This window comes from Humulus lupulus, chromosome 4 (genome assembly GCF_963169125.1).
Source record: "Humulus lupulus chromosome 4, drHumLupu1.1, whole genome shotgun sequence".
NCBI classification, from domain to species: Eukaryota; Viridiplantae; Streptophyta; class Magnoliopsida; order Rosales; family Cannabaceae; genus Humulus; species Humulus lupulus.
The window spans coordinates 50,392,270-50,406,704 of NC_084796.1; the positions used below are offsets into that span (position 1 = coordinate 50,392,270).

At 34.1% G+C, this 14,435-nt stretch overlaps 1 long non-coding RNA gene across 1 annotated transcript; it reads left to right on the plus strand.

Moving 5' to 3' along the window:
• Window positions 1-5,770: 5,770 nt before the first annotated feature.
• LOC133828951 (uncharacterized) lies at window positions 5,771-6,707 on the plus strand. The gene is made up of 3 exons (XR_009891409.1): window positions 5,771-5,993; window positions 6,076-6,213; window positions 6,301-6,707. It is a non-coding gene; the product is annotated as an uncharacterized LOC133828951 (long non-coding RNA).
• The last annotated feature ends 7,728 nt before the right edge of the window (window positions 6,708-14,435 follow it).

Consider the following 14,435-nt stretch of genomic DNA (forward strand, 5'->3'; position numbering starts at 1 on the left):
CGACAGAGATGTGTCGCTGCTGTCGATGGAAGCGTTGCCGGGGTCGAAAGAGGCGTCTCCTGGTCAATCTCGTTCTAGAACCATTTCTTCTAAAAATCCCTAAAAGAAAGAATCAAACAATATGAAATGAATGGGTCAAATCTTTATTTATTTTAAGTGGAAAAAATACCAATTTCCTTGTTTTTATGGAAAAGTTAAATTTTCCATGTTTATGTAAGGAAGTTGAAAAATCTCCATTGAAAAAAATCCATTTTTTTCATTATAATCTCTCTCAAAAGTAAACAAATTTATTTTATACAATATTTATACTATTGAAACTACCTCAAAGTGCAAATTGCACTATAAAAAAAAGTCATTTTGCCGAGAATCTTATTTATAATTATACATAAAAATATTTTATTAAGATACAAATTGACATAAAAAGTAAATTTTTATTAATAATTGTTAAATTAAATAAATTAATAATTCAAATATAGAAAGTATAATTAATGAGAATACTATATTTAAAAAGAATTATTTACTATTTTGCCTTTTATTGGAATATTTACACAGTGCTAGTTTTTACAACTTATTTACAATTTTAACGTAACATATTTTATTTACATATATACCGGTTATCAAATACCGCTTTAAAAATAAATGATTTCATTCGTATCAAAATCTAAGTCGCGTAGATTATTGGTCATAATGCATAAATTTTTCTTCACCATTAATTAATTATGAAATATATCATGACAATTCTCTAATCTCTAACTCTTTATATATACTTTAGAGTTCAGTCAAATCAAGAATAAAAACATGCGTGTCAATTCATGACCAAATGAGTGATTAATTCATCACATCAATGACATTTTATATGTTATTTATACATAATAATTTAAAATCATTTTGTTTATCTTCTATTAATTATACAATAATAATTATATATCAATATAATATATATGTTATTTATTAAGGGACTTTCTTCAGTCCCTCGGTTCATTTTCAGGACTTAGTCCTGTGTTTGATTTTCAGCCTTTAGATTTATTGTTTTAGAAAATGGATGGTGTGATTTAGTTGTTCAGTTTATTGGGTGTGAAAGTACTGTTATGGCCTTAGGGACCCCTTAGTAACCGGTGACCTTTTCTTTGTGTTTGATCGGTGATTTTGCCCGTTTAGCCATTCTTCTCCTTTGAAAAGCTAAAGTCCCTCCTAAACCAAATCATAAGTTTGGAAGGAAAATTTCCTCTCATTTAGTCCATTAGTCTCATTGACGAATTCGGGCTAGTTTTTTTTGTTCGGAGTAGTGAGGATTTGGATTGAGTTTGGTAAAATTTGCTACTAATTTGGAGGTGTTTGATTCTACATGCACTGTTGCTTGCGTTGAGTTTGAAGGACCGAGTGGCCAAGCATAAATCCTTGCATCTTTGTGTCGAGTTCTTCGGGTAAGTTCTTATACCACATTTACGTGATAAGTTTTGGGGATTAGCTAATTAGGCAAAAATTATGTTTGGCTTCTTTGAATTCTGGGTAATGGTGCACTCGATTATTCAGTGGCCGAGCATATATAATGGTGACCACCTTATGTTTGAATTTTAGTTTGAGAGAAATTATAATAGCAATCATATGATTGTGAAATATAACAATGCGTGATCAAATTGATATTATCAAAGTTTTTAATGCATTTGTTTCATCCAATTCTAAATTCAATTTTTATTTGTATCAATTTTAACAGTGATTGCATATTGTTTGATAAAATGTCTCAGTGAAGAATTTATTCGAAAAGTTATGAATTTCTGATTGCTATATGGTCAATTAAAGATGCAGTTGACACTCGTCAAATAGGCATATGAATTTAAGTAGAGGGTCTGGAAAAGAATTAAAAATTTTTACGGAAATAGACAAGGTAAGAGAATCAGTGTACTGAATAAGAGACTCGTATAATACTCAAGTAATTTCTGACTTTGGGTGTGCTTCAATTGATAGTTTGCTAATTTTAGCATTGTTATGTTTAACAAGATTATGTTCACAGTTGTCACTAGATGGAAGAGATATAGTCATGGTGTACTATGAATGTGTCATCATTGGAAGGTAATTGATGATAAACTGAAATAGATAACTCTGTGAAAATGAGTACAAAAAATAAAATAAAACACCATTGTGGAAAACTAAGGGCCATGCATCAGGTCCTAATCACAAGAAAATTAGCTATTGACACTTTATTTGAAAATATTGGATGCCACTTGAGATTAGCTCTAGTGGTGTGTGTGAGATTAAGGGGCAGAGTTGAAGTCTATAAACATATATGTTATTGAAAAAATGAGAATAAAAAATTGTTAACCTGTTTTCTGTGACCAACCAAAATGTTAGAAGTAACATATAATTGGCTTAATTGGTTTTTGGCAACATAACTCACTGGTAGTTTCAGCAGTGATTGAATCATTGATAGTTTACTTTGTCACTTCTTCGATAGCTTTTAGACAAATGTAATTAGTTGACCGAAGTATTATTTTTTTCATGTTAAACAACAGATTTTGGAGGAAAATATAATCAACTAAAATGTGTTTACACCTTACTTATTGTGTTCAAGTTTTTGAGAAATTGGAGTAGATTATATTTATTTGCTAGGGGGGTTGTTGTACTGAAATCTATTTTGTCTAATGCACTACCACTCCATTAACATCTTTGTTTAGAAGTATTTAAAATATAAACAAATCTAAATGTTAAAGCATGACAAGTATTGTTGTAGCATGGAGTATATTAATTATAATACAAGGTATAATTTATTCTAATCAAGAAGTTTGGTTTTTTATGTGTGGTGCATATCTAGTTAAATTATGTGATAACTTGAAAGGACTCGGGAGTTCCCAAGAGTTGTTTCATTTTAATTACAAAGATGGCTAGGTTGTTGACGTAAGTGCATAGGAATGTTTACTTAGCGTAATTTTTATTTTTTTTTTGATAAGAAGAAAAATATATTCCACTAAAAAATCAACTTACAAAATCCCCTGTACCACAAACGAATATACAATTACAGCTTTACAAAAGTTGAATAAAATCAACCATACTCTTCTCAACAGCCTTTACTTTAATGCTCCTAATATCAAGTAATTTGGCTTTAAGACCCATAAGAATCAAAGAATTCAATTTCAAAACAGTACAAGAATAAGACTCAAAGATACACCAATTCCTATTAGACCAGATGATGTACACTGTAGCAGCAAGAACAACAGCACTAATCCTTTGATGAAGCCCCCTAGGTCTCCCATCCATCCACTTCATCCACTCTGAGTATTTAGGAGGCCACATCAGATGACCCAGCCAAGACCGAACATGATACAACACCTGCTGAGAGAATGGACAACTAAAAAACAGATGATAATGCGACTCCATATCCAACTCACAAACAGGACATAAGCAAGACTCAATTTGAATACGGCAGTTAATCAAGTTGTCTCGAGTAAGAAGGTGACCTAAAACCACTTGCCAAAGAATAAATATATGCTTAGGAATAGATAGCTTGCACCAAACCACCTTATTATAATGAACCTTCTCTTTGTGAACCAGATGCATATAAAGACTAGAAAGATTCAACTTGCCTTTGGAAACCGAAGGCTTTAATGAATCATGAGAGAAATGATCTCTCAGCTTAATAATCTTCCTCCAGTACCAACTAACATCAGATTGTAGATTATAAGACCAGAAACTATGCCCTTTGAGATAGATATTAGCTACGCATTTGACCCATAAAGAGTCCTGTTTAGACGAAATAGCCCAAATATATTTGGCCATCAATAAAATATTCCATTTAGATCCTTCTTTAAAACCAATCCCACCCAAACTTTTAGGCAAACACACCTGATCCGATAATGATAAATGCACTCTGCTACGGATGCCTTTAACTCCCCAAAGAAATTTCCTGCATAACCTATCAATCTCCTTAATAACTATTTGAGGGAGCAAAAATATACTCATCCAATAAGTCCTAATACCCAACAAAACAGAATGTATGAGTTGAGATCTTCCTGCAAAAGAAAGATGTCTACTAGACCAAGTATGTAATCTATTTTGGATTTTTTTAAGAATTAAACCACAATCCTCAGCCTTCCATTTAGTTGGTGTTAGACACAATCCCAGATATTTAAAGGGAAGGATCCTTCCTCAATATTCAAGCTATCCATGATTTTTTTCCTTTCATCCAAATGAACACCACCAAAGTAGATGTGAGACTTAGATAAGTTCACTGCAAGACTAGAAACCTGACTGAATTTTCGAAAACCATAATACAGAATCTGAACTGAAATATAGGAACCCTTACAAAAGAGAATGAGATATTATGGGCCAACGATCTTTGCTTAATGAAAGCACCCTGATTGTGATGAGTAAGAAAAGGAAGAACAGTAGACTATCTCACACACATCATCTTCGAAATACACTTGTATAAGGTGTTACAAGAAGCTATTGGTCTATAATCTATTGCTATGGAAGGAGTATCTTTTTTAGGGATAAGGGTAATAATTGATCTGTTAAGGGAATTAGGTAAGCAGCCAGAATAAAAAAAATGCAGCACAGCAGTGGCTATCTTATCCCCCAAATCTTTCCACATATACTTGAAAAACTCTGAACCAAACCCCTCAGGACCAGGACTTTTAACAGCATGAATACTAAACATGGCCATTTTTACATCCTTCTTCGAAAAAGGCCTAATCAAACTAAGTTGCTGGTCTAAACTCAAAATGTTTCCAACCTTAAAACAATCCAGCTGAATCCTAGAAGTAGCAGAGCTAGGACTGCCCAGAAAACCTTTAAAATGGTTAATAAAATGATTAAGCACATCATCATAACAATCAACAATCTTGCCATGTTCATCCAAATAAGCAGTGATTCTATTAAAAGCTGACATCTGTTTTAAAGTAGCATAAAAGTAAGAAGTATTGTCATCTCCAAATCTCAACCAAGTAACTTTGCTCCTTTTCCTAAGAAAACTGTCATGCATCTTTGAATAGTGTTTAAACTTTGAACATGCTACTTGTTCTACTTGCTGTAACTCTATAGATTGAGGTTGCTGTTGCAGCAAATATTGTGGTTGTTGAAATTTTTCCTTGGCTTCTAAATATCTATCTGTGACATCTCCAACTTTCCTCTTATTAAACTAAATCAACATTGACTTCAATCTGTTTAGTTTCTGAATAATTCGCAGCAGATCAGATCAGAACCCCTTAATACACCAACTTTTAAGAACAATCTCTCAGAATTCCTTATGTTTTGTCCTTTGTCATTGGTAAATTTTATGATAGGCGAATGGTGTATTTATTTTTATGAGTTTGTAAATCTTAAGTCGTGTTTGACTAATAATTTTCCGTTTTTTATTTGACAGGTTAGTTTGGACTGATTAAAATAATTAAAAAATGGCTGAAGCAAAGAAGTTAGATTATAGATGCTCACCTCGTAGGGTATTTTCTGTTATTTCCAAACTCAATGGGGATCAAAAGGAGGTAGTGAAACAAATGGGATTTGGGGCACTTTTGGGGATGAAAGATTGTGTCGTAAGAAGGAATCTAGTGACATGGTTGTTTTCTCGGTTCAACACCCAGGACGGGTCTTTGGAGGTTCATGGGAAACAATTTAAATTGAACAGTCAAATCTTTGGTGCTACGATTGGTGTTAAGGATGGTGTTGAAAATTTATTTCATGGTAGCAAGAAGAAGCATTCGAAAAAGAAGGTTGAAAGCACTGCTGTGCAAGTTCTAGAGGAGAAATTGATAACAGGTCAATCGGCAGACATGTCCTTCGTTCGAGACTTCTTGCTCTTTATTGTCTCTGTATTCTTGATGCCTAATACGTCTGTAAATGTTGCTCGCGAAGTGGAGGATCCTATAAAGGCCATAAATGACATTGCAGCGGTTTGTCGTGTTAACTGGGCATCACTGTCGTACAATTATCTATGGAAGGCCCTTCGACGGCATCAGAAAAACAAAGGCATGTTTGTCGGAGGATGCATATATTTTTTACAGGTACATGTTCTTTACACTTAGCAACTGTAATTGTTTTATGAGACACCATCGTATACACAATTTATGTTTCTGCATGTTGTAGTTATTTTACTGTCATCACGTTGTTTGGAAGGAATGATATGTTGATAGATCCCTCTGCCCTTTAAATGTGTGGTCTGACGATGATTTCAAGGCTATACTGGATTGGGTACAGGAGCATGGGGGGTTTGAATCAAATAAAGTAAGTATATGATTATGTAAATAATTATTTCTTGTTTTCGAAATATTTTGTTTGGTTGAATTAATAAAATTTTCCCACGTTTTTAAGATTCCAATGATAGAGTTGCAGGACGGTGCTGCAGCATCGAAGATGCCTGCCACGCTCGCCTCTTTGTGTGATAAGGTTGAATCGATTGAGAACAAAATGATTGAAAAGGAAATAGAAATGGTAAAATTTCATGAGGATTTGAAGTTGCAAATGGCCAAGGAATTCAAACGATTACGTAAGAGTTTGAGCGGCGAAATCAGTTCAAGGGTGCGTGGTGGTGGTGTTCCCAAGTATAGTAAGGGAGAGGAGCCTCGGGATTCAGCCATATTAATTAATGACCCTATCCTAGCAAACATGCAAATGGATGAGAATAGGATATTGGAGAAGCTTTCGATTAGGAATGACCCAATGTTGTTGGAGTGCGGTATAGGATTTCGGAATGAACCTTCTTATGGAAACTACTCACCCTCCTTCAATGAAAGCAACCTGGGGGAAGTGAAGCATGACTTCATTAATTTTGAATTAACATTTTCACCAGCGAAGGAGTTCTTCAATGAGGTCCCAGCAAACACTGACCCAAATGCTTTTCCCTATGAACCATCTAATTCGGAGAATGGGAAGACCATGGTTGAAATGGACAAAGATTTCAACGAATCTCTTGCTAAAGTTAGACCTTCTGAGAAAGAAAAGAAGGAGGTGGAGAAAGGGAAGGAGAAGGATATTGTGGATGAAGTCACGACTCATGAACCTAGTATCCCAGGGATTACGGTTGATCATGTTGTACATGAAATAGAGGAAGATGATAATGAGAAGATCGATCCTCCCACTCTAAGGAGAGAGAAGGAGCTCTGCAAATTGGACAAATTGTTTCAGAATATGATTCACACATACAATGAAAGCAATTACTACCAAATTGGAGCATTCAAATTGCGGAGGCCCTTGCGCCTGGCGAGTTTCAAAATGGCACTTTTCATTTTTGACTTCAGTTTGTCTTTGAGGTATGTGATACTTTCCCATCTTAAATCAACCATTTTTTATGTCTGACACAATTTCTACATTGAAAATATTGATGTTGTTAGGTTTACTTTTTTTACATTTTTCAACCCCGTAATTTTCAGTGAGGTGTTAGTAGTAAATCCAATGGCAAAGTTGCAACGTTGGTACTTTAGGAGCCTTAGGCCTGAAGCTCATGTGGACATGAAGGTAAGTACCCAGTTTGTACATAGTTCACTTTTATTAGGATGCCCAAAGTATCTTATGAAGGGTTACGCCTTACATTTGTTGGATAAGGTGGGTTTGGATAAATGGCTTTATACTTAATTATGTTTTGCAGATTATTGATGCTTTTGCTCATGTACTACAATTTAGACATAAAGAGAAGTGTGACAAAATAGAGGATATGAGAACTCTAATTTTTCCCACCTTTCTTCCCAATTTGGTAAGTTGTAACGTATGTTTGATTGCCTCAGTTGAACATTGATAACGTAGTTAGTAGTTGCTAATTTTCTATTAATCTAATAATAGGAAAGTGGTCATGGTCGGAACTTTTGGGAGACGGGGGATTTTGGTTTTCTTGGTGTACCTGTCGATGTTACTTTGGTTCTAAATAATGCCGAAAAGGTATTCCAAGCTTTCCTTATGCAAGTTATTTATTTTCTTTGAATATTTCACTTATCTAATCATCTGTTTTTGGGTATGAGTTAACTTAGATCCTAGTGCCTATGAAGGACATCGAATACAATCACTGGATACTGGCTGTATTGGACATTAAGAGTTCCTCTGCATCGTATTGGGACTCCATGTCCACTGCACGCGCAAAAAGGCACAGGATACATATGCTTAGCACACTGGTATGCATGTCTTGTCAATTTAATATTATTGATGTTAAATAATGGATAAAGTATATGTACTATTTAATTCTTATTACAGTTGAAGAAGCTTGATAAGTTGCTGTTGAGGACGATGGATGATGTGCATTCTGGCCGACCTGTTTTTGAAGTTTTCAATATAGTGCATGCCGGAAAACTCCCGCAACAGGACAATGGACATGATTGTGGTATTTTTGTCATGAGGTTTATGGAGTACATTGCATCCGGACAATCTCCTCCGTCGACCTATGTAGGTGTCTTGACCTTATATTTTTATTTTTGGTTAAACAACCTATGCACTGTGTTTAGAATATCGCGTTACTATCTTAAATGTATGCTTGCCTGCTTCTACTTTGCAGATAGTCGACCATAATGAGAGATTCCGATTTGCAATTGATATTGTCTTATCGGAATCCAATGGCCTATTTTGGGATGTGATGCATGATGCAACCGCTTATTATGGAGTTTGTTCAAGCAAAGGTGGTGAATCATCAACCTTAAAAGAAGGTAAGTGTCTTCCCCCAAGACGTGATGCTTCGCCTCCAACGCTTTCAACAAAAAAGTCTAGACAGCAACACTGGTCGAAGCGCGGAATGAGAAAAAAGAGGAAGTCAATGAACTAAACTTGTATTTACATATTTTGTCTTCATACTACCATGCCATGTTTAGACCAATTAGCTATTACACTATTAATTTCTTTGTGACTATACAATAGTTGGGCATGCATGCTTCTCACATTAATGTGTGTTATGTGGTTTATTTTTTTGATTATTCACTCTTAAATAGGAAGGCATTATTGGGACATATAATGCGAGTATCCATCAACCATATTAGTAAAAACCAGACCTCTGTTCTGTGTACTGCTCAAAAATGCAAAACATAATCCTGTCCTTTATATTTGCTGGAAAGATGGTCATGTACTTGAACTGTCAATTTTCACACTGTATTTCTCGTTTTACGTGAACTTGCACTTTTCTTACGTAGCGTATCACATATATTACGTTAGTGCGAACACTTAATAGGAGCTCAGTACATTCATTTGCACTCTCTCACTACTTTAACTGAATTGCCAACACGCTCAATTTGCTAAGAGGTTTCTATACATTAGAATAGATAAATTGTATAGATTTTAACACCCGAAATCGGTGAGGACCACGAAAATAGCCTGGCTTAAATGTTAAAAGTTCAGGAAACTAGCTTTTGCAGATGCAGTGTCCAAAATTAAAGTGGTAATTGATACAGCCTGATTCCTAGTCTTCATTGTTCATATTTCTAATCGTTTGGTTTGTATAATTACTCCAATTCATGTTTTTTTCCTTATTTCGTACCAATAATGGAACTAATTTACATATACGTTGAATGTGTAGTGCATCCACTTGCTTTGAGGACTACTTGCTGGGAATTTGAAATTGTTGTGGAGGTAAAGGTAGGCTCCAACATTCCAAAAAATACCTTGCTTGTAATTTTACTTAAATGCACTACTGCAACCATATTAAATATGGTTTGTGGTATATATCCTTCTGTATGTTGTACTGATGTTTTTGTAATATTACATAATTCTTGGGGAAACAGGTGGGTTGACTTGTACATAGCAGAGATTTAAGTTAGCTACAAAATAATTTGGCTCTTTTTTTTTTTAGTTTATAAATTTTTTTATTGTTACAGAACCAGAGATTGCTAAGAGAATCTGACATTAGGAGAGTGAATAAGGAGGAAGTACTTCAACAAGGAAATTTTGAACGTTCTTCCATGATATACGTTAACGGTTAATAGGCTCTGGCAACATAATGATTGCTTCAAGTTCATGAGTATGGTTGTCAACTAAAATTAATGACATTCGTTGCTTATGTTATACTACTGTTTCTTTTAGAAAATCAAATTGTATCATGTAAATATTAAAATTGTTTACTAAAAAGGGGATTACTTGAATGAATCATTAATTTATTGAATGTATTAATTTTGAATTTTATACATCTTCTTCCGTAGCAGAACACATATACATTCATTGACTAATTATTTTTTCTTTAAATATTGTGAATCTCTATTTTCTTTGAAATGTAAACTTATTGTTTACAGTGTTATTGAAAAAAATATTAAAGAGTAAACTCATTGTTTATAGTTTACAAGAAACCAATATTTGCCTATACAATTGTGTTAAACTAAAAGCTTGACGGTTAATCTTAATTTTAACAATTTACTTGAAAAAATACTTAATACCTTGTTTATGTATTTTTTGTTTTACGATTTCGGTTGGAAAATTTCTAAAATAGTAAACTCATTGTTTACAAATTTGTTAAAACTGATGATTAAAGACTAACTAGTTTGTGAACTTTGTGATTAAACGAAAAACAACATGTTTTTCTTTCTTTATCAAGTTAGTAATGAGGGTAGTTTTTGAATTGTCTCTTCAAAAATTAAGATTTATTTAAAAAAGGGTACACATGTTTAATCAATGTGTCAAATGGGTATTCCTGGCCATTTCTGTAAATGGTGTATGCGCCACGAGAAAAGCTGAATTACATAAAAACTATAATACCCAAATGTGGGAAAGTGATGATCTTTAAGAGTTGGTGAAGATGCAGTTAAAATATGGATTTTTGGGTTTATACGGCCAACGCTCAATTTCAATGAATAGCACAAAAAATAAATTACAAAAAAATTATTTTTTAAAGACCACCATCATTGAGGTCGTGTGTATGAGGTAACATGATATACAAAAACCATTGAAGTCAAATTTTTTAGTAAACACGGAACAGGTAAAACATAGCCTTCGTACAAGATATTGGCCATTATTACAATATTTGTTTCTTTTATTCTGACATATCTTAAAAGAGCATGAGCTTAATAATACTACATCCACCCACCCTAAAAATAGACTCACCTTTCCTTCTTATGGGGTAATGTGAAGAACAGTTCACATTATGGGCTCCCGAAATTGTCCTGTCCTATCAATATACTAGTAAACAGATACACTCAATTTCATTTCGATAGTGAAAGTAAAATATTTTCAAAGTTAATGTCAAAAAAAGTGTGATGAGTCCATAAATAACAAAGGAAAATAAAATTTAATTAAATATAATTTAGAAGGCCAACTTACAAACAAACATTTTAAAAAAATGTCAGCAACTTTGGAAATAACAGAGGCAATGAAAGATTAAAAATTGTAACTAACATTTACTTTAAGGAAACAATGAACATAACAAGTAATAGATTAAGCTACTAACTCAGGTACTGGTCATCCTCTTCCACCTCAAATTGGAGAGTTCACGGCCCACAATATTATTCAATCTCTCATCTAGGTATTCTTGGTACCTAGTAATTGACTTTGTTTTAAGTTGCAGCACTGCTTCGGAAAGCCGTTCATAATCTTCCATCCACTCGTCCTTCGAGTACGAAACATCCCGTGTCATTTCTGGTAAATTATTTGACTTCTCGGCAAGCTCTGCCTCTAGCCGCAGTATCTTCTCCTTCATTATTATGTTTCGTTCCTCCAAAACACGTTTTTCCCTATCAATATTTGAAATGTGGTACTCCTTCTCCCCTAATGTAGTCAGGAGATCGTTAATGTAATCGACCGGATCTGCTGGGAGTGTTGTTATTTTATAGAAACTGAATTGTTCCCAATCTGGGGGGTCTGGTTGTCGTGGTGGGAGGTCATGTAGAAACTCTAAATTGCAGGAATTGATTGAAGAATTTGAATCCATGACCAAGTGCCCTTTCAAAAATTTAGTTTCAATAACTCAATATAGTCCCACCGCAGTATATCAAGAGAGATAATGGTAGAGTACAGTGTAAATGACAACCCACTATCCTGTATTTTCGTTTATGTTGATCGGTACAAGCTAATGAAAGCCTGATGAAAGTGATATAACGTGGGCCCATGACCACCAAATGTGATCCATAGTAAAATTGTGCACGCAACCTTTGGAAACAAGCTAAAATCAGAAACAGAAATAGATAGTCAAACGTGTGGGGCCCTATATAATGATTTGTACTTGTGTGTGGATCCAATATTACTCCTGTACATTCTATTTACACTCTATTTACACGATACTAAAACATGAGAGTATGGCCCTCATATATACAGAGATTTTATTTTAAATTGAAAATAATCTATGAATTATAAGTTGATATTAAGTATGGCCCACTAATATAAGGTTTCTGATATACATGAAAAAAAACGTGAAAATGGAAGTCAATTCCGTCTCCTTTCTTATTTTTCTCATGTACTGTTCTCCAAATAACTTCCCACGTAATAGCACTCGTAACTCACGTGACCATGACGTGCTGAAACGCAAATTCTAATTCTTCCCACGTAATACGTGACTGCTTCCTTATGTTTCTAATAATGGCATACTTTATGTAATTTTGACTGATGTGCAACCCTATTTTTGATAAGTGACAGTGCATTAACAACTCCACTCCACCATTTACAGAGGAATGTGTTTTCTATAGGTATATATATGTGTGTAGGGATCGTGTTGACCACAATTCAATCTCCACCACCCTACCTGTATACTTGGATATCCTCTTTTTCTCTCTAAAATGGACTCCACACCTTTGCCAATGAATAACATCGTTAACTTCCCGTCGTTTGATGACAATCATCTTGAGCAAATGCAATACATTAACCGAATTGTGCATGACAACGTCAGGTTGGCCACTGAGCGGAACGAATGGGAGAGGAGATACAATGCGTCCAACATCCAGAACACTCTCCTTAAGTCTGACCTACACTCCATCAAGATGGTGGTATTAGAGCTGAAAGAGAAGTCGGTTGCAACAGAGATGGCCTAGAGAAAGGAAATGGAATTTGTGGTAGCCGCGATCGATGAGCTCCAGAGTGGCTATATCAACATGTACCCACTATACGTCCAAACTCAGCAGCCACCTAATCAATATATATCTATTTAGTTATATCTACTCAGTTTGGTCTACACTTACTATAAATGGAATTACTGAATATGTATCTTTTCAAGTTTTAATGGCTTTACAAGTCACTTTGCTGTAAAACGGTCTTTTGGATCGTACTTTTGGAAACTCTTCTCTTTTGTGTACCCCTACTATGATTAAGGCTTTTTTTATCAATGTGTAAGGGGCCCTTGCATGTGTAATGCAAACTATCCTCTATGTATATATTAAATGTTATGGTTTTAGTTTTAACAAGTCTTCTCCAGCTTACTTCGTATGTATTGTGTAACACCGACTAATACCCTTTATGGCCGATTACTCCTAGTGTTTCTCAATTCCTATGGCTTCTAAATGAAGGTTCATTACTAGATGACATCCACCATTAAAAAAAACTATGTACTACCATTTACACATTCAAGAATAAAAATCTATATTTGTCATGTAAGAGCCCCAACAATTGTCACCATTTCCATTTCAACCCAACAAAGACGATTCATGTAAGTCAATCACTACACTTAACCTTTGTAATATATTAATTCGTTTTACATCGGGTAAGTAACCATTTGCTAACATGTATTTTTCCAGAGTATCATGTTGGTACAAATAATGTTCATTTGGTACAATTGACATATTTGGTACCCTGTATTTTGAAAATGTACATATTTAGTACGATAAACTAAAATTTAATTAATAAATTTTTACCAATTTAATCAAATTACAATAAATTTAATCATACGAGCTACAAATTATAAATAACTGCTGACAATTTGGTGTTAATGGAAAAATTTTATCAATTAGGATACCAAATATTTATGTTTTCAAAATACGGGTATCATATGAGTATTATTGCAAACAGAATACCAGAAGGATATTTTGCAACAAAAAAAAAAAAAAAACCAAATGAGTAAATTCCCTTTTACATCTACCACCCCATATTTTTAATGCATTTACTGTGATGTCACCTTCTATTGCTTGTTTGAGCGTTTATTAATTAACAAATTATAATTATGGAATAACATGAATGTTTGTTCATTTAATGTATGGATGAAATGACACACCATTTACCACCAGGTGTAAGGAGAACGATAATTAATGTAAGGCACAGTTGCGACAACAAACCAGAACCACCACATTAAATGGCTCATTCAATAGCAGTATATATATGAGCCATTCACATGTTTTTTGTGAACCAAACTGATGTTGTGCCTCTCTTCGCCCTTGGATGGCAAGATCTACATCTAGTATCATAGAAAGTCACAAAGTCAACCAACGTTTACTTGTTAGTATATAGTTTATGAGCTACTGAAAGAGGTAATTTTTATGTCATGCTCATCTAAACAAATTTACGAGAAGATATACTTACTCTATATGATTTGTAGTGTTCATTTGTTTTTAGGTGCCAATTTTCACTCATGG